The sequence below is a fragment of the Saccopteryx bilineata genome, chromosome 2 (assembly GCF_036850765.1).
Source record: "Saccopteryx bilineata isolate mSacBil1 chromosome 2, mSacBil1_pri_phased_curated, whole genome shotgun sequence".
In the NCBI taxonomy this organism is placed as follows: domain Eukaryota; kingdom Metazoa; phylum Chordata; class Mammalia; order Chiroptera; family Emballonuridae; genus Saccopteryx; species Saccopteryx bilineata.
In genome coordinates this window covers 143,684,047-143,710,681 of record NC_089491.1, presented here as the reverse complement: position 1 = coordinate 143,710,681, position 26,635 = coordinate 143,684,047, and the positions used below count along the sequence as shown (strand labels likewise).

Below are 26,635 nucleotides of genomic sequence, written 5' to 3'. Positions count from 1 at the left end.
AGTCACCCTCCCGTCCCCTGTCTCCGTTAGAGAGGTGGATGTGTGGCCAGCTGCACCAGGAGTTTGTGGAGGAGAGCAGCCAAGGCCCCGCCCCCATGGTGGCCTGCGCTGTGATGGCTGGGAAGGGTAGGGACTGCCCTCACCTCGCAGCCCCCAGTATCCTTCCATAGCTCTTCTCCAGGTGCCTGTCAGAAGCTGGTTCAGAAGCTTAAAGAGCACGGGCTTTGCAGCTGACTCCATCCCTGCGGCAGGGGGGCAGGTGCCTCTGGGGAGGAGACCCGGCTTCAGTGCCACTGGTCCCAGGGAGGCTCCGATGGCTGTTCCCTGTGGGCAGACGTCTCTTACGTGTTCGATTGTTGGCTGTCCGGCAAAGTTTTAGAAAACAGATATTGCCTGTGTTTAATTCCAGTCAGGAGACATGGCTGAGCTCTGTGCAAAGGTAGGAAGTGGTAAGAAATAAACTTAAAGAGCCTGTTGGGATTTAAATTATAAGAAGTCTTGTGTAGCAGTAATAAGGATTTTGAACTCATTTAAAAAATGAAGTGAAGCTATTACGAAGACTGTCATCACCAGATTTGTATTTTACAAAAATCCCCCTGGCAAGTGAAGATGGTAGAAGAGCAAACCGTTGAGTCTACATTGAGACTAAAAGTAGGGGTCTGGGTGGTGGGCAGGTCTCAGTGACTGGAATGACTTCTATAACTCACTGCCCAGGTATTATGGCTTGCCTCTCTGAACAGAAACTTGTATCTTGAAAGCAGGCATTATGTTTCTCCTCTTTCTTTCCCTTTTCCTCTCTTCTTGTTTTCTTACATACCTATAGCAGCTAACATCATGTCTTATGTAAGGTTTCCTGATTTAACCAAGTGCTGAGCCCTGATGCATATGTGTTTTTCTCTGTCGCTGCAGTAATTGCATAAACTCATTCGGAAATTCAGTAAAAGAATTTTCTGTTGATCTTAGGCCTGCTTCAGCTAACTGAAGGTTCTCAACCAGTCTCTTCCGGTACCCTGTAAACCACTCTTAAGCTATTGATAGGTAACGCTTCATTTCTGTTTGACGCCACTCCTGCATTTGGCTTTCAGCATGTGTCTATTTTATTCTGATAAACTCAACTTGAATTAAGTTTTCAAGGAAGATGTGGAAAGACACAAGAGTCTAAAGATCTTAAACTGCAAAACTAAAGTAAAATTATGTATATTAATATCAAAAACAGATGAAAAAATACCCCTATGAGATAATATTGTTTTTTTAAAATCATCAGAACCTTGAAGTCTAACCAGGAGAAAATAAAAAAGAGGATACTTGTCATATAGAGTAATTTAGGATCTACAAGATTTTTGAAGATTTAAAGTATTAAAAGAGAAAAGCACCAAATTGGACATATAGCAGAACAAACTAAGAAATTTACAGATAAATGAAACACAAATAAACATGAGTCTCTGAGACTCCAAGAAAGACAATCTTAGTAATTACCCTGTCAGAAATTGTAGCACTATAGAAAGAAGTTTCAGCGCTCAGTTACCCTATGAGGAGGAGACACAGAGGAACAATTTACCAGCGCAATCAGAGATGCACTGAGTCAGACAGTCATGAGCACAACACAAAATGAAATAATTTTGACAGGCTAGAGCAGGGGTCCCCAAACTACGGCCCGTGGGCCGCATGTGGCCCCCTGAGGCCATTTATCCGGCCCCCTTCTGGAAGGGGCACCTCTTTCATTGGTGGTCAGTGAGAGGAGCATAGTTCCCATTGAAATACTAGTCAGTTTGTTGATTTAAATTTACTTGTTCTTTATTTTAAATATTGTATTTGTTCCTGTTTTGTTTTTTTTACTTTAAAATAAGATATGTGCAGTGTGCATAGGGATTTGTTCATAGTTTTTTTTATAGTCTGGCCCTCCAACGGTCTGAGGGACAGTGAACTGGCCCCCTGTGTAAAAAGTTTGGGGACCCCTGGGCTAGAGCAGTCTGACCATCAGTGTCATTACTGAGCTAACATCTCACAAATAAAAGGCAGTGCCCAGCCACATAACCTCAGCCATTCTTTAAGGGATGACATTAATGGAATGAGGTATTAAACTCTGAGATTTCCAGGTCACCTTTCATGGTGGCCAAGTAACTTGAAGGAACCAGTGTGCTTGCTAAATACTCCCCCCATTCATCAGTAGACTTTGAGGTACCGGGAGAATCGCAGTTACCAATATGCACTCATGTGCACACCAATACACTATTAGGGACTTTCTCCCACTTTTCATTCATTCATTCGGCCTACATTACTGAATATTAACCATTTACCAGCTATTGTGCCAGCAGTTAAGGAAACAATGTATGAAAAATAGCCCCTTGTCAAGAGTTGGCAGTATCTTAGAATGGCTTTTATTTACATTTTTAACTCACACTCAAGTCTTTAGAGACGTTGGGACTTGAGTAGAAGCGGATATTTCAGATATATTTAGAAATGAGCAAAAATACGTTTTAGGCATTTGAAAAATAAAAACTCTTGTATCAGTTAGGAATTGTTTTGGCTATGTACAACAGACAAACCCAAAATAACAGGCTTTAGACAAGAAAGACGTTTCTTTTTCAGGTAAAATAACTTCAAAGATAGTAAGTTTGGAGAGGGTGGGCTAGACTTAGTATCCTCAGGGATCCAAGCTCATTTCTTTTTGCTGTAGCTTTACTGTGTCTATATTATCCTTCACAAGTTCATGAGCATGGCTGCAGAAGCACCACACCATGTCTGAAACAGGCCAGAAGGAGACAGTGCAGAAGCATTGCTTCCTGGCTGAATTAGCTCCCTTTGAAGTCTCCCTGCAATCCCATGTATTACTTTTTTTCCATCATAGACCCAAGGCCATATCTAGTTGTAATGGAGACTGGGAAATAGATTCTTCTATTTAGTGTTTGAGAGAGGAATCAGAGACTATGGTGTTCCCAGTTAAAAATTAGAGTTCTCTTAAAAAGAAGGAAGCAAACAATGGATATAGCAATAGACTCCTAGCAGTGTTTGACAGAACAGCAGAGACAGGCGATCTGTTCACTATACGGGACATTTATGGGTGGTTCTGCTTGACAGCCGAAGGGATAAATTAACTGACCAAATAGAGCGCTACCTGCTTTCATGGTTTAGTTCTTAGTAGCGATTAGAAGGCTAAGGTGAGCCCTGCAGATGGCAAAAAATATGGCCCTCTTAAATAATTTATCTCCAGCTTTGAAAAGGAGAAAGAGTCCTTAAAATCTTTTGTCCTATTTTTTTGGCCTTATAAACCAGTTAAATAGCTACTCTTTGTCATGTTTGTTCCAAATTAGTGATTTGTTTATTTATTCAAAAAGAAATATGAGTCATGCAGTCACCATTTATTAGATAGTCACCACTGTGTAAACCACTGTACTAAGAGCTTTAATATGGATCCTCTCTTTACCCCTCAGCAAAACTGAGGTAGATGCTGTTATTTCCCCTGTTTTATCAATGCCTGGCTTAAAGAAGATAAGTCATTTTAGAAAAGGATGTGGCTTAGCAGAAAGCTTGACCACTTTTCATTCTGAAATTTACCAATCCAGCTATGGGATGTTCCTTCTGCCCAGAGAGGGTGCACATACCCTCTGGGAAGTAGACAATACTTCCTTATAACTAAAGGCCACTGTTGCTGTTTTTTCAATCATTTAGTGAAGTTGAGTTTTTTTTTTTTCTGAGACATGTTTTTTGTGAGTTGTAGTTTATTTGGGACTTGATATTTTTTTTAATTTTGCTCATTTCCTTTTTTATATTTATATTTCATCAGCTCAGAAAGTTCTTTTCTTTCATTTTAAGGATCATCATAGAACATCTTTGATATAAAAGCAAGTGTTTAACATAAAGTAAAATCATTCTAAAATATTTTAACCAATTCACCACCTTGGGTTTCCTTAGAGCCAAATGGTCTTAACCACATAGCTTTGAAAATGGGTATCTGGTCCAAGTTAAATTATTATTTTTATTTTTGCTTTGTTCATTTTGGGTCTTTGTTGTTTTTAAGGCCTTTGTTACGCAGATAAAAGTAATGCAAGACAAGAAGCAAATATAGATGAGATATACTTACAAAGAAATAGCCTTTAGGCAAATTACACTATATCTGTACACCCAGATGAGAAAGGGAATACCTTGCAAGCCTTCTCTTTTCAGCTTCCTCCTCCAGTTGTGAGCCTGACTATTGTCCTCAAAGAGAAAAATCTGAGTGCTGATATTAGCATTTTAACACCCCCTTGTGCCACATGTCACTTCACTGATTTCTGTTCATTTCATCCACCTTGAATTCTTTTGAATTTCATGAAACCCTGTCAATGTGGTAGGATCCAATTAGTTCTAAGAGCACATGGCTACATTAAAAGTATTCAGGTATCAAAGGCCCGGTGAGACCCATCCAGGGAGATGACTTCCAGGCTTTTGTTTCATCTTTATCACACAGCACAGCTTCCAAATCAGACATCTTTCTGGGGCTCCAAGAGTGATTGTTTCTCTCAATCTCCAAGCAAAACATACTTCATCCTTTCCATTCACACACTTCATTTCCTATGAAAATCAAAAAGAACTCCCGAATAACTGTGGAAGAACTGATAAGCAAAGCTGTATATGCCAAAATGTATTTCTTCTTTTGATTTTGTTTTCTCTGTGTGAAGCACTTCCAATCTGATAAGCATAGTGCTACAAGGCGTTGTGGGGCTTGATGAAAAATATAAAACACACTTGGTCATCAGTTTTCTTTCTTTGTACATAAGGAGATATTTGGATACTACTTAAAAATAGAACAATCAGCCTGACCAGGCGGTGGCGCAGTGGATAGAGCGTCGGACTGGGATGCGGAAGGACCCAGGTTCGAGACCCCGGGATAGCCAACTTGAGTGTGAGCTCATCTGGTTTGAGCAAAAAAGCTCACTAGCATGGACCCAAGGTCACTGGCTCGAGCAGGGGGTTACTCGGTCTGCTGAAGGCCCGCGGTCAAGGCACACATGAGAAAGCAATCAATGAACAACTACGGTGTCGCTACCAAAAAACTGATGATTGACAGATGACGTCAGAGTAATGGCGGAGTAGGAAGCGATACCGATAAATCTCCCCCAAACCTCAACAAGATCTTCAACCAGAAACAGAAAAACCTATCCTTGGAGCCTCCAGATGTTTCGCAATACACCCAAAGGTATGATCGAGCAAAAAATTGGCTAAATATATAACCAAACCTCGAAGGAAATAGGGAGTAAGAAATGCTCCGCCTTCCTCACTAACCTAAACAGGGCGGCTTTCTCTGGTAACTGTGAATATAGAAACTGAGGCGGGCAAAGGGGGTGAATAGATCCAGGCCACGGCACAAACGTCCGAACCAGGCTGTGGCACAGAGATCCAAGCCAAGGAAAAACTGTTCCTGTGACAACCTGGGCAATACAGCTAACACTCGCGCCAAACCCAAACAAAGAAAGACAAGCGGGGCAGCCATTTTACCTGATCCCCTGGTAGCCGCATAGTGGGCAAGAGATTCCTTCCAAAGCCCCCGGAGGGTGCACCCGTGTTACTCTATAGAGAGGCAGAGTCAGAGGCCTTTGTGTGGGCCGAAAGCCTCCGGGCCGCCCCAGCACCCGGGGAGAGCTGCACACGGGGAGGAAGTGAAAGCTAATTCCAACACCGGAACTTTTCAGTGCCGGCGGGAGGTTTCACTCAGAGGGCGAGACTCCGACCTCACATCCTGGTCTGCGCGCACGGAGAGTGGGAAGAAGACTCCTCCCAGCACCTCCGGAGTGGGAGCCCGTGTTGTCCCACAGAGGGGAAGAGTCGGGGGCCTTTGTGTGGCCCGAGGGTGGAGTCACGGGCTGCCCCAGCGCCTTGAAAGAGCGGCACACGGGGACGAGCGAGAGCCAATTCCAACATTGGAACTTTTCAGTGCGGGCGGGGGTTTCACTCAGAGGGCGAAACTTCTGGTCTAACATCCTGGTCTGCGTGCGCAGACCCGCCCGTGTTACCAGACAGAGTGACAGAGCCAGAGGTCTTTGAGTAGGTGAAAGCCCCGGCTGATTATGCTAGCAGCTCTGACTGACTGAGCCTTACCCAGAGCCCTGTGCTGAGTGGAAATAAGAGTGGGGAGTTGACCGCTCTTTGAGCCTCTTACTATCCAGGCAGAGACAGCAGCAACCCCATAGTTGGATTCTCAGGCTGCTGGTTGAGGAAGGAAAGACTAGGAGAGAGGCTCCTGGAACACGGACTCTCTCACTGTTGGAGCCTATAAATGCTAATGAGCCTGGACTGCAAACGAGACTGAAGCACAATACGTGACATCGCCATAGAGACTTATCGACTGCAAACCTCTACCTGAGCGTGCCAAAGGGGCAGAACCCGGGGTACAGAGTCGCCGACCAGGAAGAGGGAGAGAAAAGAAAAAGCAAGAAGATAACCTCTCAAAATCAGAATAATCCGCAGACTTTATAACCTATCCCATTTTATTATATTTGTTCGTTTGTTTCTCTTATCTTCATCCTTGATTTTTTTTTCTTCTTTTTTCTTTTTTTTTTCCTCCTCCAATTTCGTCGTTTAACTCCCTACCGGTCTTACTCTCTCCTCTCCTTGAACTACACTACCCATAAGTGTTACATCTCCCATCATCTTTTCTTTCCTCTTCCTTTCTCTCTATGAGGGTTGCACTCCAAAACCCTTAACTCTCTCTCTCTCTCCTCTTTTTTCTTTTTTCTTCTTTTAGTGGTTCCCTCTTTATTCTCTCTCTCTCTCTTCTTTTCTCCCTCTATATTAGTTTATTCCTTTTCCCTTTCCATCTCCTCTCATTCAAACCTCAATAACAAACAAATTATCTTATCTGGGACTCAAACCTATGTTTGTGGCATTTTGGGGGGTTTTTACTTCACCTTTTTAACTCACTAGCAGTGCTCCCATCCCTGGCTCTCCATTTTATCAAGCTCTTGTTCCACTAAATACAATAGTAATTTTTTAATTTGTCCCCCCATTTTCCTGTTTCCCTCTTACTCCTCTCATCATAACTCTTAGTCAACCAACACCTAAATGCAAATCATTTTATTCTTGATCCCAATTTTTTCATTATTTGCTTTTTGAGGGTCCATACCACCACCCCTTTTTTTATTTATTTTTTTTTCTTGCCCCTTTATTACTTTTCCCCAATTCAGGCCCTCCATTAAAGGCATTGTTTGTTCTATTAAATACAATATAATTCATAGTTCACCACAAGATTTTCTCAAGAAAGAGGGGAGAGGAGAGGAGAGAAAAAAAGGAGGGGGGGAATAATTTCCTTTTTTAAAATTTTTATTTTATTTTATTTTTCTTTATTTCATTATTAATTTTTTAAAAAAAACTTTTTTCAATTTTTTATTTTTTTAACTTTATTTTTTATTAAATCTCATTAATACTATCAACAAAACCACCCTCAGATGCCATTAAGGAAGAGAAAATCGAATATCATGGATACAAAAGAAAGAGAGATAACACAGATAGAAGAGGAAAAATCTATGGAGAAAAAATTTAATATATTGGAAACCTTGGAGTTAAATGACAGAGAATTCAAGATAGAAATCCTAAAAATATTCAGAGATATACAAGAAAACACAGAAAGGCAATTTCGGGAGCTCAGAAAACAACTCAATGAACACAAAGAATATATGTCCAAGGAAATTGAAACTATAAAAACAAATCAAACAGAGATGAAAAACTCAATTCACGAGCTGAAAAACGAGGTAACAAGCTTGGCTAATAGAACAGGCCAGATAGAAGAGAGGATTAGTGAAATAGAAGACAAGCAACTTGAGGCACAACAGAGAGAAGAAGAAAGAGACTCAAAAATTAAAAAAAATGAGATAGCCCTACAAGAATTATCTGACTCCATCAGAAAGAATAACATAAGAATAATAGGTATATCAGAGGGAGAAGAGAGAGAAAATGGAATGGAGAACATACTCAAACAAATAATAGATGAGAACTTCCCAAGCCTGTGGAAAGAACTAAAGCCTCAAGTTCAAGAAGCAAACAGAACTCCAAGTTTTCTTAACCCCAACAAACCTACTCCAAGGCACATCATAATGAAATTGGCACAAACCAATGGCAAAGAAAAAATTCTCAAGGCAGCCAGGGAAAAGAAGAATACAACATATAAAGGAAGGCCCATTAGACTATCATCAGATTTCTCAGCAGAAACCCTACAAGCTAGAAGAGAGTGGACCCCAATATTTAAAGTCCTGAAAGAGAGGAACTTTCAGCCACGAATACTATACCCATCAAAGCTATCCTTCAAATATGAAGGAGAAATAAAAACATTCACAGATACAGAAAAGATGAGGGAATTTATCATCAGAAAACCCCCACTCCAGGAATTACTAAAGGGGGTTCTCCAATCAGATACAAAGAACAAAAAAAAATAAAGCCACAAGTAAAAGCTCCAAGAAGAACACAATAAAACCAAATTTAAACTGTGACAACAACAAAAAGAAAGGGGGGAGAGGATGGAGATTAACAGTAGCAAAGGACGATGGAGTGCCAAAGTACTCACAAAATAGTGCGCTACAATGAACAGGGTAGGAACCCTTTTCATTACCTAAAGGTAACCACCATTGAAAAAACCACCACAGAAGCACATGAGATAAAAAAGATAGCAATAGTGGAAAGATGTATGGAATACAACCAAATAAAAACAAAAGATAAAAAAATGAAAGAGAAGTATCAAACAAGACACAAAACTAACAGAAAGCAATCTATAAAATGGCAATAGGGAACTCACAAGTGTCAATAATTACACTAAATGTAAACGGATTAAACTCACCAATAAAAAGACACAGAGTAGCAGAATGGATTAAAAAAGAAAATCCAACTGTATGCTGCCTACAGGAAATGCATCTAAGTAACAAGGATAAAAACAAACTCAAAGTGAAAGGCTGGAAAACAATACTCCAAGCAAATAACATCCAAAAAAAAGCAGGCGTAGCAATACTCATATCTGATAATGCTGACTACAAGACAACAAAAGTACTCAGAGACAAAAATGGCCATTTCATAATGGCTAAGGGGACACTGAATCAAGAAGACATAACAATTCTTAATATATATGCACCAAACCAAGGAGCACCAAAATATATAAGACAGCTACTTATTGACCTTAAAACAAAAACTGACAAAAATACAATCATACTTGGAGACCTCAATACACCGCTGACGGCTCTAGATCGGTCATCCAAACAGAGAATCAACAAAGACATAGTGGCCTTAAACAAAAGACTAGAACACCTGGATATGATAGACATCTACAGGACATTTCATCCGAAAGTGACTGAGTATACATTTTTCTCCAGTGTACATGGATCATTCTCAAGAATTGACCATATGTTGGGCCACAAAAACAACATCAGCAAATTCAGAAAAATTGAAGTTGTACCAAGCATATTTTCTGATCATAAAGCGTTGAAACTAGAATTCAACTGCAAAAAGGAGGAAAAAAATCCCACAAAAATGTGGAAACTAAACAACATACTTTTAAAGAATGAATGGGTCAAAGAAGAAATAAGTGCAGAGATCAAAAGATATATACAGACTAATGAAAATGACAATACGACATATCAGAATCTATGGGATGCAGCAAAAGCAGTGATAAGAGGGAAGTTCATATCACTTCAGGCATATATGAACAAACAAGAGAGAGCCCAAGTGAACCACTTAACTTCACACCTTAAGGAACTAGAAAAAGAAGAACAAAAACAACCCAAAACTAGCCGAAGAAAGGAGATAATAAAAATCAGAGCAGAAATAAATGAAATAGAGAACAGTAAAACTATAGAACAAATTAATAAAACAAAGAGCTGGTTCTTTGAAAAGATCAATAAAATTGACAAACCCTTGGCAAGACTTACCAAGGAAAAAAGAGAAAGAATTCATATAAACAAAATCCAAAATGAAAGAGGAGAAATCACCACGGACACCGTAGATATACAAAGAATTATTGTAGAATACTATGAAAAACTTTATGCCACTAATTCAACAATCTAGAAGAAATGGATAAATTCCTAGAACAATACAACCTTCCTAGACTGAGTCAAGAAGAAGCAGAAAACCTAAACAGACCTATTAGTAGAGAAGAAATAGAAAAAAACATTAAAAACCTCCCCAAAAATAAAAGTCCAGGACCTGACGGCTATACCAGCGAATTTTATCAAACATTCAAAGAAGACTTGGTTCCTATTCTACTCAAAGTCTTCCAAAAATTTGAAGAAGAAGCAATACTTCCAAACACATTTTATGAGGCCAACATAACCCTCATACCAAAACCAGGCAAGGATGGCACAAAAAAAGAAAACTACAGACCAATATCTCTAATGAATACGGATGCTAAAATACTAAACAAAATACTAGCAAATCGAATACAACAACATATTAAAAAAATAATACATCACGATCAAGTGGGATTCATCCCAGAATCTCAAGGATGGTTCAACATACGTAAAACGGTTAACATAATACACCATATCAACAAAACAAAGAGTAAAAACCACATGATCTTATCAATAGATGCAGAAAAGGCTTTCGATAAAATACAACACAATTTTATGTTTAAGACTCTCAACAAAATGGGTATAGAAGGAAAATATCTCAACTTGATAAAGGCCATATATGATAAACCATCAGCTAACATCATATTAAATGGCACAAAACTGAAGGCTTTCCCCCTTAAATCAGGAACAAGACAGGGTTGTCCACTCTTTCCACTCTTATTTAATGTGGTACTAGAGGTTCTAGCCAGAGCAATCAGACAAGACAAAGAAATAAAAGGCATCCATATCGGAAAAGAAGAAGTAAAGGTATCACTTTTTGCAGATGATATGATCCTATACATCGAAAACCCCAAAGAATCCACAAGAAGACTACTAGAAACAATAAGCCAATACAGTAAGGTCGCAGGATACAAAATTAACATACAGAAGTCAATAGCCTTTCTATATGCCAACAATGAAACAATTGAGAATGAACTCAAAAGAATAATCCCCTTCACGATTGCAACAAAAAAAATAAAATACTTAGGAATAAACATAACAAAGAATGTAAAGGACTTATATAATGAAAACTATAAACCATTGTTAAGAGAAATTGAGAAAGATATAATGAGATGGAAGAATATTCCCTGTTCTTGGTTAGGAAGAATATATATAATCAAGATGGCTATATTACCCAAAGCAATATACAAATTTAATGCAATTCCCATCAAAATTCCAATGACATTTTTTAAAGAAATAGAGCAAAAAATCATCAGATTTCTATGGAACTATAAAAAACCCCGAATAGCCAAAGCAATCCTAAAGAAAAAGAATGAAGCTGGGGGCATTACAATACCTGACTTCAAACTATATTATTGGGCCACGACAATCAAAACAGCATGGTATTGGCAGAAAAATAGACTCTCAGACCAATGGAACAGAATATAAAGTCCAGAAATAAAACCACATATATATAGTCAAATAATTTTTGATAAAGGGGCCAAGAACATACAATGGAGAAAAGAAAGCCTCCTCAATAAATGGTGCTGGGAAAACTGGAAAACCACATGCAAAAGAATGAAACTGGACTACAATTTGTCCCCCTGTACTAAAATTAACTCAAAATGGATCAAAGATCTAAACATAATACCTGAAACAATAAAGTACATAGAAGAAGACATAAGTACTCAACTCATGGACCTGGGTTTTAAAGAGCATTTTATGAATGTGACTCCAATGGCAAGAGAAATGAAGGCAAAAATTAATGAATGGGACTACATCAGACTAAGAAGTTTTTGCTCAGCAAGAGAAACTGATAACAAAATAAACAGACAGCCAACTAAATGGGAAATGATATTTTCAAACAACAGCTCAGATAAGGGCCTAATATCCAAAATATACAAAGAACTCATAAAACTCAACAACAAACAAACAATCCAATAAAAAATTGGGAAGAGGACATGAACAGACACTTCTCCCAGGAGGAAGTACAAATGGCCAACAGATATATGAAAAGATGCTCATCTTCTTTAGTTATTAGAGAAATGCAAATCAAAACTGCAATGAGATACCACCTCACACCTGTTAGATTAGCTATTATTAACAAGACAAGTAATAGCAAATGTTGGAGAGGCTGTGGAGAAAAAGGAACCCTCATACACTGTTGGTGGGAATGTAAAGTAGGACAACCATTATGGAAGAAAGTATGGTGGTTCCTCAAAAAACTGAAAATAGAACTAGCTTATGACCCAGCAATCCCTCTACTGGGTATATACCCCAAAAACTCAGAAACATTGATACGTAAAGACACATGCAGCCCCATGTTCATTGCAGCATTGTTCACAGTGGCCAGGACATGGAAACAACCAAAAAGCCCTTCAATAGAAGACTGGATAAAGAAGATGTGGCACATATACACTATGGAATACTACTCAGCCATAAGAAATGATGACATCGGATCATTTACAGCAAAATGGTGGGATCTAGATAACATTATACGAAGTGAAATAAGTAAATCAGAAAAAAACAGGAACTGCATTATTCCATACGTAGGTGGGACATAAAAGTGAAACTAAGAGACATTGATAAGAGTGTGGTGGTTACGGGAGGAGGGGGGAAAGGGAGAGGGAAAGGGGGGGGAGGGGCACACAGAAAACTAGATAGAAGGTGACAGAGGACAATCTGACTTTGGGTGATGGGTATGCAACATAATTGAAAGACAAGATAACCTGGACTTGTTGATCTTTGAATATATGTATCCTGATTTATTGATGTCGCCCCATTAAAAAAATAAAATTATAATTAAAAAAAAAATTAAAACTGATGATTGATGCTTCTCATCTCTCTCCGTTCCTGTCTGTCTGTCCCTATCTATCCCTCTATCTGACTCTCCCTCTGTTCTTGTAAAAAAAAAAAAATAGAACAATCAGTTATCAAAGCAAACAAACAAAAGTGGGTCCCCAAAAGAGAGGCAATTTTAGAAAGTGTTTACATAGGTTGGTTAAAACAACCTATTTTTTTATGTTGATATAAAAAAGATATATTAAAGTCACTGTGACTGTATTTATTAAGAATGCAGACATTATATATTCAAGTTTGAATTTTTGATCTTCCAAAGTTAATTCAGAATAAAAATTGATTCCCCCCCTGGCCGGTTGGCTCAGTGGTGGAGCGTCGGCCTGGCGTGCAGAGGTCCCGGGTTCCGTTCCCGGCCAGGGCACACAGGAGAAGCGCCCATCTGCTTCTCCACCCTTCCCCCTCTCCTTCCTCTCTGTCTCTCTCTTCCCCTCCTGCAGCCAAGGCTCCATTGGAGCAGGGATGGCCCGGGCGCTGGGGATGCCTCCTTGGCCTCTGCCCTGGGCGCTGGAGTGGCTCTCTTCACGGTGGGCAGAGCATCGCCCCTGGTGGGCGTGCCAGGTGGATCCCGGTCGGGCGCATGCGGGAGTCTGTCTGACTGTCTTTCCCCATTTCCAGCTTCAGAAAAATACAAAAAAAAAAAAAAATTGATTCCCATTCCCAAAGTTATAATTTAAAAATCATTTGTAAATACTTAACATGTATTGGTTTGACATATATATTTCTTTATTTGAAAAGTCATGAGCTTAGGTAAGTGCATATTAAAAACCAACAGTCTTTTCCTTTAGTTCTGAGGAGGAGTATTAAAGCATATTTTGATGGAGAGAGAATTCCCATATATATCAAGGAAAAGTTATCTACTTAAGAAAAAGAGTAAAATTTTCCTTCCTTATTTTTCTACCTCCATTTTTTCCCGTCAGATAAAGAAAGAATGCAATTTCCAAGGTCCACGAAACACTGACGAGGACCAAATCTACACTGTACCTCCCTGGCCTCTCTCAGCACACTTGTTGAAATCTTAGCACATGACATAGGATCCAAGTGTGTGGACAAGACTTTGGTCTCTGTGGGTTCTGAACACAGAATGTTTCAGTAACAGATACCTTGCTTTCTTGACAATTTATTTATATTTTATATGTTAAATAAATGAATGTTTTCTCTTCCAAAAAGGCTACCCTGAGTTGCTTTTAAACTTTTATTTTCTGATTCTGAAAAGTTTTAGAACAAGAAATATTTGTGGTTGTCATTTCTATATATAGAAAGATATTTATGAGCTGCTCACTATGAAGAATTGTACTATTATATTTAAAAATAGTTCAAAATGCTTAATAAAGGAAGTGTGTCCCTCAGTGCAGTGCTTAAGTTAAATTTTGATGCCATAGTTGTTACTATGATCCAAAGCGTCTACCTACCCTATGTCTTGACATATTCAAAAGTTCTCATGTGTAGAAGAGGTAGTGTGTGGGGCACTAGACAGAAATCAGCAACTCACATCAGGTAGTTGATTAGTTAAATGCGTATTGCAGGAGGGGTGTGTGTTATACAGCCTTTTAGGAACACATCAGTATTGATCCAAATACAGTCACAAAGAGGTAAAATAAGGCTTACATAAAAAAACTTTTCTATAGGTAATGATGAGCCCCAAATAAAACTATGTTACTTATTATTTTTGGTGAAACTGTTACCTATATATTAATTGTCTGTCAACAAGATGCTGATTAGTTTGTAATACTTTGAGAAAGACAGTGTGCTGATTACTTTTTAAGACATATGCCAATAATCATATTGCTATATTCAGTAATCAGAATGATATACACATATGTCCAGCTTTTATAGAAGTCAGACTAGAATAGACATTACTAATATAACAATGGCACACCAAAACCCAAAAACTCCAAAATCTTAGTGGTTTAAAGTAAGAGGCTCTGCTGTTGTCTCAGTGACCCAGACCAAAAGAAGCTCCACCATTCGATGATGCCAACCCTTACCTCAGGCTTCAAGATTATCAGAGACATGAAATGCAGAGCTGGAGAGTTGAATACCAAAATTAAAAGCTTGGTCAGCAATCATTACTTACATTGTATGGCCACATTTAGTCACTTGGCTACTACTCATTTCAAGAGGTCAGGGAGTTGTAATCTTTTATATAACTTGAAGTGAAGGGCAACTAGATATTGGTAAATATTATCTATGAATATCAATTTACTTGTTTAATAATGGCCAAGATTTCCCATCCTTCTTTCTACAAAAAGTCATAATTTTTTATCCTGCTAATTGGCTCACTAAGTAATAAATAGCATTATTATCTTAAAAACATCTTCTTTTTCAGTGATGCCAAAAAAATGGCAGTTTTTCAAATGACCATTTTCTACCAAAGCTTTGGAAAAATTGTTGACATTCAAGATTAGACCTGTATGGATGCAATTGGTTGAAGATCAAATATCAAGGAGTGTGCCTGAAACATCTTGGCATTTTTTCAAAATGTTAAACATACAGTTACCATAGGACCCAGTAATTTCACTCCTAGGCAAGAGTGAAACATACCCAAGAGAGTTAAAAACATGTTCACACTAAAATTGTATATAAATGTTTATATCAAATAGCCAAAAAGTAGAAATAGCCCAACTGCTCCATCAGCTGATGAATAGATAAACAAAATTTAGTGTATCCACACAAGGGAATATTATGCAGTAGAAAGGAATGAAGTGCTACAACATGGGTGCACCTTGAAAATATTATGCTAAGTGAAAGAAGCTAGAAATAGAAGACCACATATTTTATGATTCCATTTATATGAAATGCCAAGAACAGGGAATCTATTGAGACACAGAGTAGATGACTGGTAGCCGAGAGAGGAGAGGTAGAAACTGGGGGGCTTGGGGTTTATTTTAGGGTGTTGAAAATGTTCTGGAATTGGGTAGTGGTGATATTTACACAACTCTGAATATATTAAAAATTACTGCACTGTAAACTTTAAAGTCGGTTTAAATAGTAAATTTTATGTTGGATTATAGCTCAGTTTTAAAATTTTAATTAAGAAAAAAAGCATGCGCCATAGTGGTCACCACTTAGCACATTAAGTGTTGACCTTTCTACCTTCATTTTACTGGGAGTGTAACCACTGCCTCATGTGCTGTCTGCCCATGACAACAGAAGGTTCTAAGTCATCTGTGCTCAACAGATATTTATTTTATCTATTACAGTGACAGTATCTTTACTATGCTAATCAGCAGGGGATTGGGAACCTATGGCTCACGAGCCAGATGTGGCTCTTTTGATGGCTGTATCTGGCTTGCAGACAAATCTTTAATAAAAAAAAGTAATAACGTTAAAAATATAAAACATTCTCATGTATTACAATCCATTCATTTCCTACTGCTCATGTTTCATGGTTGTGGGTGGCTGGAGCCAATCACAGCTGTCCTCTGGGACAACACCAAATTTTTATTGGATAATGAGTAAGGTACACAGGTCGTTGTATGGCTCTCACGGAATTACATTTTAAAATATGTGGCATTCATGGCTCTCTCAGCCAAAAAGTTTCCCGACCCCTGCTAATCAGTTTTCCCAAAGGCATAACTTTAAATTTTAACAAACTAAAGGCTAAGTGAATAAGAGTTGCACTTGGAGTCAGACAACCTTCATTAAAGGCATGAACAAGTCTCTCAACTTTTCTGAGCTTTGGTGCCCTGTCTGTAAATAAGGATGCTGATAAACACCTTGCCACATGGGTGGGAAGACCAGGTGAAAGTACTTTGTAAACTTGACACTGCTGTAAAAACCATAGTTACTTTTTTCTTTCCAACTTCAATTTAGTATATTCCTTTAAAATGGCTAGCCTATTTTCTTTTAAATAAACTTCTTATGCCAGTCTGGTGTTGGAATGGGTACACTCGGGTTGGAACCCCAGCTCTGCAAACTCTCTCGGGCGGTTTCATCTCTCAACATCTCAGCTTTTTCATCCAACGCAGAGGAATAGAAATCCTCTCCCACAAAGCCAATGTCAGGATTAAATAATAACATGTAACTATTTAGTACGGTGCCCCTCATGCTGTAAGCTTTCTCTAATATAGCCACAGTAAGGCTGGTGGTTAAGACTCACCCTCCAAATACTAATTACTTGGTCTACTGGCAAGCCTAGAAATTCCAATTCTAATATATTCCAATTCTAATATTTCCTTTCTGTGTCTTCAATAAGGGATAATGTATCATGTATCCTGCCACCAAAGAAGATTCATTCCTGGGTTACTTTTTCCTTTGAAGCTGTCATGCTGCATACCAAATGTATTATATTTGCATAAATACATTTTTTTTTTTTTTTACAGATACAGAGAGTGAATCAGAGAGAGGGATAGACAGGGACAGACAGACAGGAACGGAGAGAGATGAGAAGCATCAATCATTAGTTTTTCATTGCGAGTTGCAACACCTTAGTTGTTCATTGATTGCTTTCTCATATGTGCCTTGACCGCGGGCCTTCAGCAGACCGAGTAACCCCTTGCTGGAGCCAGAAACCTTGGGTTCAAGCTAGTGGGCTTTTTGCTCAAACCAGATGAGCCCACGCTCAAGCTGGCAACCTCGGGGCCTTGAACCAGGGTCCTCTGCATCCCAGTCTGACGCTTTAGCCACTGCGCCACCGCCTGGTCTGTGAATACATTTTGATTACCAACTTGTATTGTAAATATGACTTTACTCTCAATTTATTGATTGAAAAACTTGTTTATAAATGTGCATATTATATATACATAATATAAATAATATATTTTATTTTATAATATATTTTATTATATAATATGTTATATATAATAAATTGTTTACCTAAATATACATACGTACATATATCAACATATGCATATACATGTCATTTTATATTTGCAATCAGTTGGAATTGGGTTTTTGTTTATAAGTGTTGATCAAAGGTTCCAGTATAATAAGAAAACATTAGCCCATTGAAGATGAGAGGCTTGACAGATAGAGCTCTATTCACCCTCCCTGCCTCCCCTTTAGAGAAACAATCTAAGAACTTATTAAAAGCAAACAAACTATAAAAGATTAGACAGTTAACTAGAAATTAGAATCTAGGTACCAGTAAATGTTTAAAAGTGAAACCTATTCTGACAAATAGGCTAAATTTGCCCTATTCAATAGTGCTAAAGAGCAAAAGCTTTTAATATCCAGGCCTCACCGCTGTGAATTATTTTTTGCCTGTAGCTCAAGAATCCATTGTATTTTTAGTCTCCGTTTCTAAGGGGAAGAGATGAGAAATAGGACTATGTTTCAGATATTTCCAGACAGTTGTATATAGGTTTGATCGGAGAGCCATGAATTTTAAGGAACAATTTTATAGTTAATCCTTTGATCCCACTGGACTAAGATACAGGAAACAGGTGTACCTCCTGTAATGGAACTATAAAAACAACTACCAGATTTGCTGTCCATATAAGTGACATCCATCCATCTCTTATTCAACATCTTTTTACTTATTATAGATCCGAGTGGAGGAGTTCTCCATTCTTTGGAGATAGAATTGATGGTGTCGTCGCTAAATATGAGGGTGGTCTCAGGTCGTGCTTAGGTCTTGAGTTGAGAGACACAGAAGAGCAGTCAGTTTGACAGGAAAGCCAGAGATGGAGCTCTAGCTGTTTTGAGTTGAGGTAGTTGTGAAGCATCCGGAATATGGGACCATAGGAAATGTGGGTCTGACACTTGGGGAAGAGAAACAAATTGGAGAAACAGGTCATGCAGAGCCAGTGTATTGATGATAGTAACGGTCATGAAAGGTCAATTTCCCATGGGAAGTGTGCAGAGTAATGAAAGAAGATTGCAAAGAACAGAACCAAAGGAGAAAGAACCAAGCAGAGAAAGAACAAACTAAGATGGCGGCAGTCTGACAGGAGGCAGGCAGAATTGCGAAGGGAGTAGTGTCATTAGGGATGAGAAGATATCAGGAAGAAGGAAAACATTTTAGGGAGTTTTATCACAAACTGTAAATGAAAATGAAGAAAGAGAAGTGCCCAGAGTTAACAGTAAGAAGGTGTAAGAGCCGCTGCAGTGGAGTGCGCAGGCGTGCGTGGCTTCGTGAAATCAAAGCCAGTAGATCTCCCGCTTTTTAATTTCCAGCCACAGCCCTTGGCCAGTTGGGTTAATGGTAGAGCATCAGCCGTGCGTGTGGAAGTCCTGGGTCCGATTCCCGGTCAGAGCACACAGAAGAAGTACCCATCTGCTTCCCCACCCCTCCCAGCCCTCCCCCCCCCCCCACCTCTGCAGCCATGGCCTCAATTGGAGCGAGTTGGCCCCCGGCTGAGGATGGCTCCATGGCCTCTACCTCAGGCACTAAAAAATGGTTCTGGTTGCAGCAGGGCAAGGGCCTCAGATGAGCAGAGCATCGCCCCTACTGGGCTTGCCAGGTGGATCCCGGTCGGGGTACATGCAGGAGTCTCTCTGCTTCCCCTCCTCTCACTAAAATAAAAAAATAAATAAAAATTCCAATCACTTATGTCCCAAGAATTTTTGTTTTTTGGTCTTTTTTAAATTGTCAGGAGTTCTCTATACAGCCCAAATGGGAAGAGGAAGTCACCATCTACACTCTGGCCGAGGGGGAAGGCAGCCCTGTCTTTGCAGTACTCATGCGGAAACCAGGTCTACACAGGGCAGCAAGCAAGGCAGGCTGTCACCCGGGAAGGGTGTTTGTTCTCTGGTCAGCCAGCGGGATTCCAAGTCACCTGCCGAAAGCGGGGAGGACAGTTAGGACTGAGAAGGGGATAGTAAAGAGAAGGAAACTTTGGAGTAGCTGTCACAGGGAACAGAGTGACGTTATTGCAAAGTGGGGTGTTAAATTGATGCCTAAGGACCGAGGGAGTGGATGGTGCCCCACGGAGAATGAAAGTGAACCTGAGGCAACCGCTCATCCTAACACCTGCACTTGCCACGTTGACTTTCTGAAATTCAGGCCATGCCAGAGGCAGGCATTTTAAAAACCAAACACTGTTCATCATACTCCCTCTCATTAGCTTTAATGAGACATAATTGAAGCAAATGGACCATTTTCTAGAGGGCTGAGTTTATACCTGACTTCACAGAGTAGAAACAAAAATGTTTGAGTGAACCCAAATCAATTTCTAAAGGATTTTCTCTGGGAGAAAGAGTAGGACACATTCAATTCAGACCCAGGGTGCCCTGTGAACATGTAAACTATTGACTAAATGACAATAGGCCATCCTTCCTCTCCCTTAGACACTAAGCTGCCTTTTGTTCTCTTCTTTTTTACATTCATTGGAAACATTTTAAAGTTTAGGAACCAGTTTTGTTCCAATTATGGGAATACTTATTTTTCTCCTTTTCTAAAAAGAAAGGTCAGAAATTGAAAAAATAAATCTACCCCTCCCTTCAGCTAGCAGGTCGATTTGGTTCTAATGGTAATTTTTGTCTGGATGAGGTATTTTGACTTCTATTAGAGTTTCTACAGAAGCTGTGTACTCAGTTCCCCCAACAGTTTCATTGCCTAGAAGAGCAGCATCATAGGTTATTAAATAGTAGTCTCCCCAAGAGAAAGGATCAACAATCACGAACAGTGGTGTGAATTCTAGGCACGGTTATTTACCACAAATTCTCTCCAAGTACTGTACTGTGATGTCCTTTTACTATGAGATTTTGCAGGCTGTGATTGAAAAGAGGACCCTCTCTTTCTGTGGCTCTTTTCTTGGGGCTACATGGAAATTGGCCCTTGCAGCTAGTGTTTCTGAAAGTGCATCATCAAAATTATTAACCAGTTCTGTTTGAGTTGTGGATTGAATGTTTGCAAATGGCAGCTTTAGCCTCTGGCAACTTGAAAACCTAGCTCAGTTTCAAGTACCCTCTGCAATGAGCTTAAAAATGACTCAGATAGGCCTGACCTGTAGTGGCGCAGTGGATAAAGCGTCGACCTGGAAATGCTGAGGTCACTGGTTCGAAACCCTGGGCTTGCCTGGTCAAGGCATATATGGGAGTTGATGCTTCCAGCTCCTCCCCCCTTCTCTCTCTCTCTTTCTCTCTCTGTCTCTCCCTCTCCTCTCTAAAATGAATAATTAAAAAAAAAATTTTTTAAATGACTCAGATATATACCTCACTGCCCCTCCCCCCCCAAAATGTTTTCCTTAAATGGGCAGGAACAGTAGCCTATAGTCACCCTGAAAACCAATCACAGGACACCAGTGCTGGTGCCAAGGGAAGAGGTGTTTTCAAGTGCTGGCCACCTGAGAAGATGGGGGGACTCTGGTCCTCAACAACCTGTCTCCCCCTTCAAATACAAGCAAGGGTTTTTGTAAGGAGGGAGGAAGAGGGGGCAATAAGCAAAACTAGGACAAAGGAACAAAAAGGAGGGGGTTGAGAATTTTCTGCTGAAGGGACTCTGCAGTTTGTTCATCTAAGTGGATGAAGGCCACATGTCTTCCGGACCTGGCCCGTCTGAATGCCAGAGTTTTTGTCTCCAGTTTTTACAGGAACTGAAGCTAGCAAATAACTTACAAACTAAGATTTTTGTTTTGTGTAACAAGTGTCCACAGGTTCCCTCTGTCAGGTTGTCTTTGCCTCCTCATGGGGGGGAGTGAGGAGGAGCCGTTATTTTTCTTGCCCGGATGTTAAGCCTTGATGTGCGTCAGTTGGAAGGGAACAGGCCTTTTAACTGTACTGAGAACTTGGCCAAAGGTGAAAGCACAGCATTGATTATATACTTTGATTTGTTATAGAATACATAACTTTGATCACTAACCTGGTAATATTTGAATAGTTATAAGAGCTACTATCCGGACTTAACGCTGTACAGAAATTCTTTTATAAGCTTGCTTGCTTAGTACATTCTTATTTAGCTCTATTTTATGGCTTGTCAGACTAATATCAGTAAATCAATAATGTAGCATATTTATTTCTGGTGACAATGCCTGGATTTACAGAACTGTTATATATTGATTTGTTTGAAATTTAAAATATTATATATTAATAGAGTGGAACCCCCACTTTATTTAATTCATTCAGCAATTCCTTTTATAAAGCATAGTGCCTTGCATTTCTTTTGTAAATTTAGAGTTTCTTAAAATAGGGCACACCTATCATTTCTGCCATGAAGTCAGTACGAGTAAATATTTGTAAGATGTTACAACATTTTAATATGCTTTACACTGTTACTTTTTGAAATTTTTATTTAATTTATTGGGGTGGCAGTGGTTAATTAAATGAAATAGGTTTCAGGTGCACAACTCCATAACACATCATCTGTACACCGCACTGTGGCTCACCACCCCAACTCAAGTCTCCCTCCATCACCATCAATCCCGCTCTACCCTCCTTCACCTCCCCAACCTTCCTTTCTCTCCTACAATCCCTACGCTGTCGCCAATGTCTATACATTTTTTATTTGCTTAATCCTTTTCCTTTTTCACTTAGCTCCCCAACCCCTATTCCTGCTGACAGCTGTCAGTCTATTCTCTGAAACTGACTGTTTCTGTTTTGTTAGTTTATTTTTGTTCATTAGATTCCTCATATAGGTGAAATCATATGTTACTTGTCTTTCTCTGACTTATTTCAGTTAGTTTAATCTCCAAATCCATTCCTGCTGTCACAAAAGACAAGATTTCCTCATTTTTTTACGGCTGAGTAGTATTCCATTGTGTAAATGTACCACTGTTTTTTTTATCCACTCATCTACTGATGGGCACTTGGGCTGCTTTCAAATATTAGCTACTGTAAATAACTCAGCAATGAATATAGTGGTGCATATATTCTTTTGAATTAGGGTTTTGGGTTTCTTTTTTATATATTCCCAGAAGTGGATTTGCTGCATCATAAGACAGTTCTTGTTTTAATTTTTGAGGTAACTTCATACTGCTTTCTTCAGTGGCTTCATCAATCCTTTTACCCTTGCCAACACTTGTTTGTTGATTTATTGATAGCCATACTGAAAGGTGTGAGGTGATATCTCGTTGTGGTTTTAATTTGCATTTCTCTGATGATTAGTGATGTTGAGCAACTTTTCATATGTCGGCCATCTGTACGTCTTCTGTGGAGAAGTGTCTATTCAGGTTCTTTGCTCATTTCTTTTGGTTTTGGGTTTGTGTTGTTTTTCTTTTCCCACTTTTCCACATAGTTATTAGTACTCTTTTATTAATTGAATTTATTAATTGGATTGTTTGGTTTTTTGGTGTTGAAATTTTTTTTAAGTTCCTTGTAAATTTTGGATGTTAGGCCCTTATCAGATATCTCAGTGAATATGTTCTCCCACGCAGTAGATGGTCTTTTCATTTTGTTGATTGTTTCCTTTGCTGTGCAAAAACGTTTCAGTTTGATGTAGTCCCATTTGCTTATATTTTCTTTTATTTCTTTTGCTTGAGATGATATATCAGAAAAAAAATATTGCTACAAGACATGTCTGAGATTTTACTGCCTATATTTTTCACTAGAATTTATATGGTTTCGAGTCTTAACATTTAATTCTTTAATCCATTTTGAGTTTATTCCTGTGTAGGGTGTAAGAATGTGGTCCAGTTTTATTATTTTATATGTGTCCAGTTTTTCCAACACCATTTATTGAATAGACTATCTTTACCCCATTGTATGTTCTTGCCTCCTTTGTCAAATATTAATTGACTATAAAGGTGTGGGGGTGTTTTCTGTTCCATTGATCTAAATGTCTGTTTTTATGCCAATTATTTTGCTGTTTTGATTACTGTGGCCTTGTAGTATAGTTTGATATCAAGTATTGTGATTCCTCAACTTTGTTCATATTCCTCAAGATCACTGTTGCTATTTGGGGTCTTTTGTGGTTCCATATAAATGTTTGGGATATTTGTTCTAATATTTTGAAATATGCCATTGGTATTTTGATAGAAATGAGTTAAATCCATAGATTTTTTTGGGTAGTGTGGACATTTTAATGATGTTAATTCTTCCTATCCATGAACACAGTGTATGCTTCCACTTAGTTGTATCTTCTTCAGTTTCTTTCTTCAGTGTCTTACAATTTTCTGAGTTCAGGTCTTTTACATCCTTGCTTAAATTTATTCTAGGTATTTTATTATGTTTGAAGCAATTGTGATTATTATAGGTGTATAAAAATGCAACTGGTTTATGAATATTTATTTTGTATCCTGCTACTTTACTGAATTCATTAATCAGTTCTAGTAGTTTTTTGGTGGAGTCTGTAGGATTCTTTATATACAGTATCATGTCACCTGCAGATAATGACAGGTTTACTTCTTCATTCCCAACTTGGATGTCTTTTATTTCTTCTCCTTGTCACATTGCTATGGCTAGGATTTCCAGTACTGTGTTGAATAAGAGTGGCAAAAGCAGACATCCCTGTCTTGTTCCTGATCTTAAGGGAAACATTTGTAGTTTTTGCTCATTGAGTATGATATTGGCTGTGGGTTTGTCATATATGAACTTTATTATATTGTCGTATGCTATCTCTACTCCCACTTTGCTCAGAGTATTTGTGATAAATGGGTGCTGGATTTTAGAAAATGCTTTTTCTGCATCTATTGATATCATGTGGTTTTTATCCTTCATTTTATTTTTGTGGTTATGATGTTAATTGATTTACAGACAGTGTACCAGCTGTGCATCCCTGGCCCACTTGATCATGTTGTATGATCTTATTAATATATTGCTTTTTCCAGTTTGCTAATATTTTGTTGAGGATTTTTAGCATCTATGTCATTAGGGATATTGGCCTAAAATTTCTTTCTTTATAGTGTCTATCTGGTTTTGGAATTAGGATAATATTAGCCTCATAAAATGAGTTTGGGAATCTTACCTCCTTTTAAACTTTTTAAAAACAGTTGAGAAGGATAGCTGTTAGTTCCTCTTTGAATGTTTGGTAAAATTTACCTGTGAAACCATCAGTTCAGGACTTTTGTTTATTGGGAGTTTTTGATTATTGCTTTAGTTTCACTAGTTGTAATCAGTCTATTTAGATTCTCTGATTCTTCCTAATTCAGTTTTGGAAAATTGTATGTTTCTAGGAATTTATTTATTTTGTCTAGATTGTCCAGTTGGTTGGCTTATAGTTGTTTGTAATATTTTCTTACAATCTCTTGTGTTTCTTTTGTGTCATTTGTTACTTCTCCTCTTTCATTTCTGATTATTTACTTGGGTCCTCACTCATTTTTTCTTGATGAGTCTAGTTAAATGTTTGTCAATCTTGTTTATTTTTTCAAAGAACCAGCTCTTGGCTTCATTGATTTTGCTTTTTTTTTTTTTTACTCTATTTCATTTATTTCTGCTCTGATCTTTATTATTTCTTTCCCTTACTTTGGACTATGTTTATTGTTCTTTTCAAGTTTCTTTAAATGTAAAGTTAGATTGTTTATTTGATATTTTTCTTGTTTCTTGATGTAATGCTATGAATTTCCCTGTTAGGACTGCCTTTTCTGTGTCCCATAGATTTTGGGTTGTTTTGTACTCATTTTCATTTGTTTCAAGGTATCTTTTGATTTGTTCCTTAATCTCATTATTAACCCATTCATTGTTTAGTAACATGTTATTTAGCCTCCGTATCTTTTTTGTGTATGTTGTTTTTTTCCTGTGATTGATTTCTAGTTTCATATCTTTTTGGTCAGAGAAGATGCTTCTCTGACCAAAAACTTCTTGTTAGAGTATATGTATTTCTGTCTTTTCTTTCATATAGAATCTTGCAACTAGGTAGGTATTTAGAGATTATGTACTCTATGGATGGAAGACTTGAAGTCTAGAATTTAGAACTCACCCTAGATCATACTGTAAAAAGAGATAAATTGGCCTGATATAGCCGTCTGCTTTTACAAAAAATTTTCATCTGTGATTAGAATATTCTTATGAATACGTATTTGTCACCAATATATTTAAATTCTCAGATTTATATTTAGAAAATCCTACATAAATTTATCAGGTCATGTTCAAGAAAGCCTTTAAGAGCAAATCATGAATAAAAAATAGCCACTTCTAGAAGTTGTTTCCTTTTTTAATGTCATTTGTTAAAGCCACAGTTATGTTATGTGCTCTCTGTAAAAGGTCAATTAGCAGATTACTCAAGATTATTTAAAGTTTTGTGTTACCTTCTAAATGTCAAGTCAAAGTTAGAAATGTTGTTACATTTGGGAGAATTTTGCCATAAAATCAACTATATAAGTTGGGTCTATAATCTTCATTCAGCATCAGAGTGATTAACTCTTTTGTGGACCTTCATAAAGTCTCTGGCAGACCAGTGGTTGAAAACCAGTGGTCTATGTGTGGGAAAAAAACATTCTAGGTCACAGATAAAGGTTGACTATATCAGTTCCCAAATGGTGGCCCAGTCCCTGGGATAACAAGGATTTGAACATCTTTTAATACTTGACCTCTTTTCAATGAGTGGCCAGAGATCTTGTAAGAAAGAAGTAACAAATCTGCATAGGTGTACTAGATCAGGGATCAGCAAATTTCCTGTAGAACAGGGGTCCCCAAACTTTTTTCACAGGGGGCCAGTTCACTGTCCCTCAGACCATTGGAGAGCCACCACATACAGTGCTCCTCTCACTGACCACCAATTAAAGAGGTGCCCCTTCTGGAAGTGCAGTGGGGGCTGGATAAATGGCCTCAGGGGTCGCAGGCAGCCCACGGGCCATAGTTTGGGGACGCCTGCTGTAGAGGGTCAGGTCAGAGAGTAAATGTATGTTGCTTTGCAAGTCATCTGGATTATTTTAGAACTTCTCTACTCTAGAACTTGAAGGCTGTCTTAAACAGTAGGTAAATGAATGGGCATGATCATGTCCCAGTAAAACATTACAAAA

At 38.4% G+C, this 26,635-nt stretch overlaps 1 protein-coding gene across 1 annotated transcript in view; it reads left to right on the top strand.

The window, feature by feature from the left end:
• Positions 1-26,635, top strand: part of SLC2A13 (solute carrier family 2 member 13) — a 374,249-nt gene that overhangs the window by 283,954 nt on the left and 63,660 nt on the right. The gene's annotated exons all lie outside the window — the stretch shown is intronic.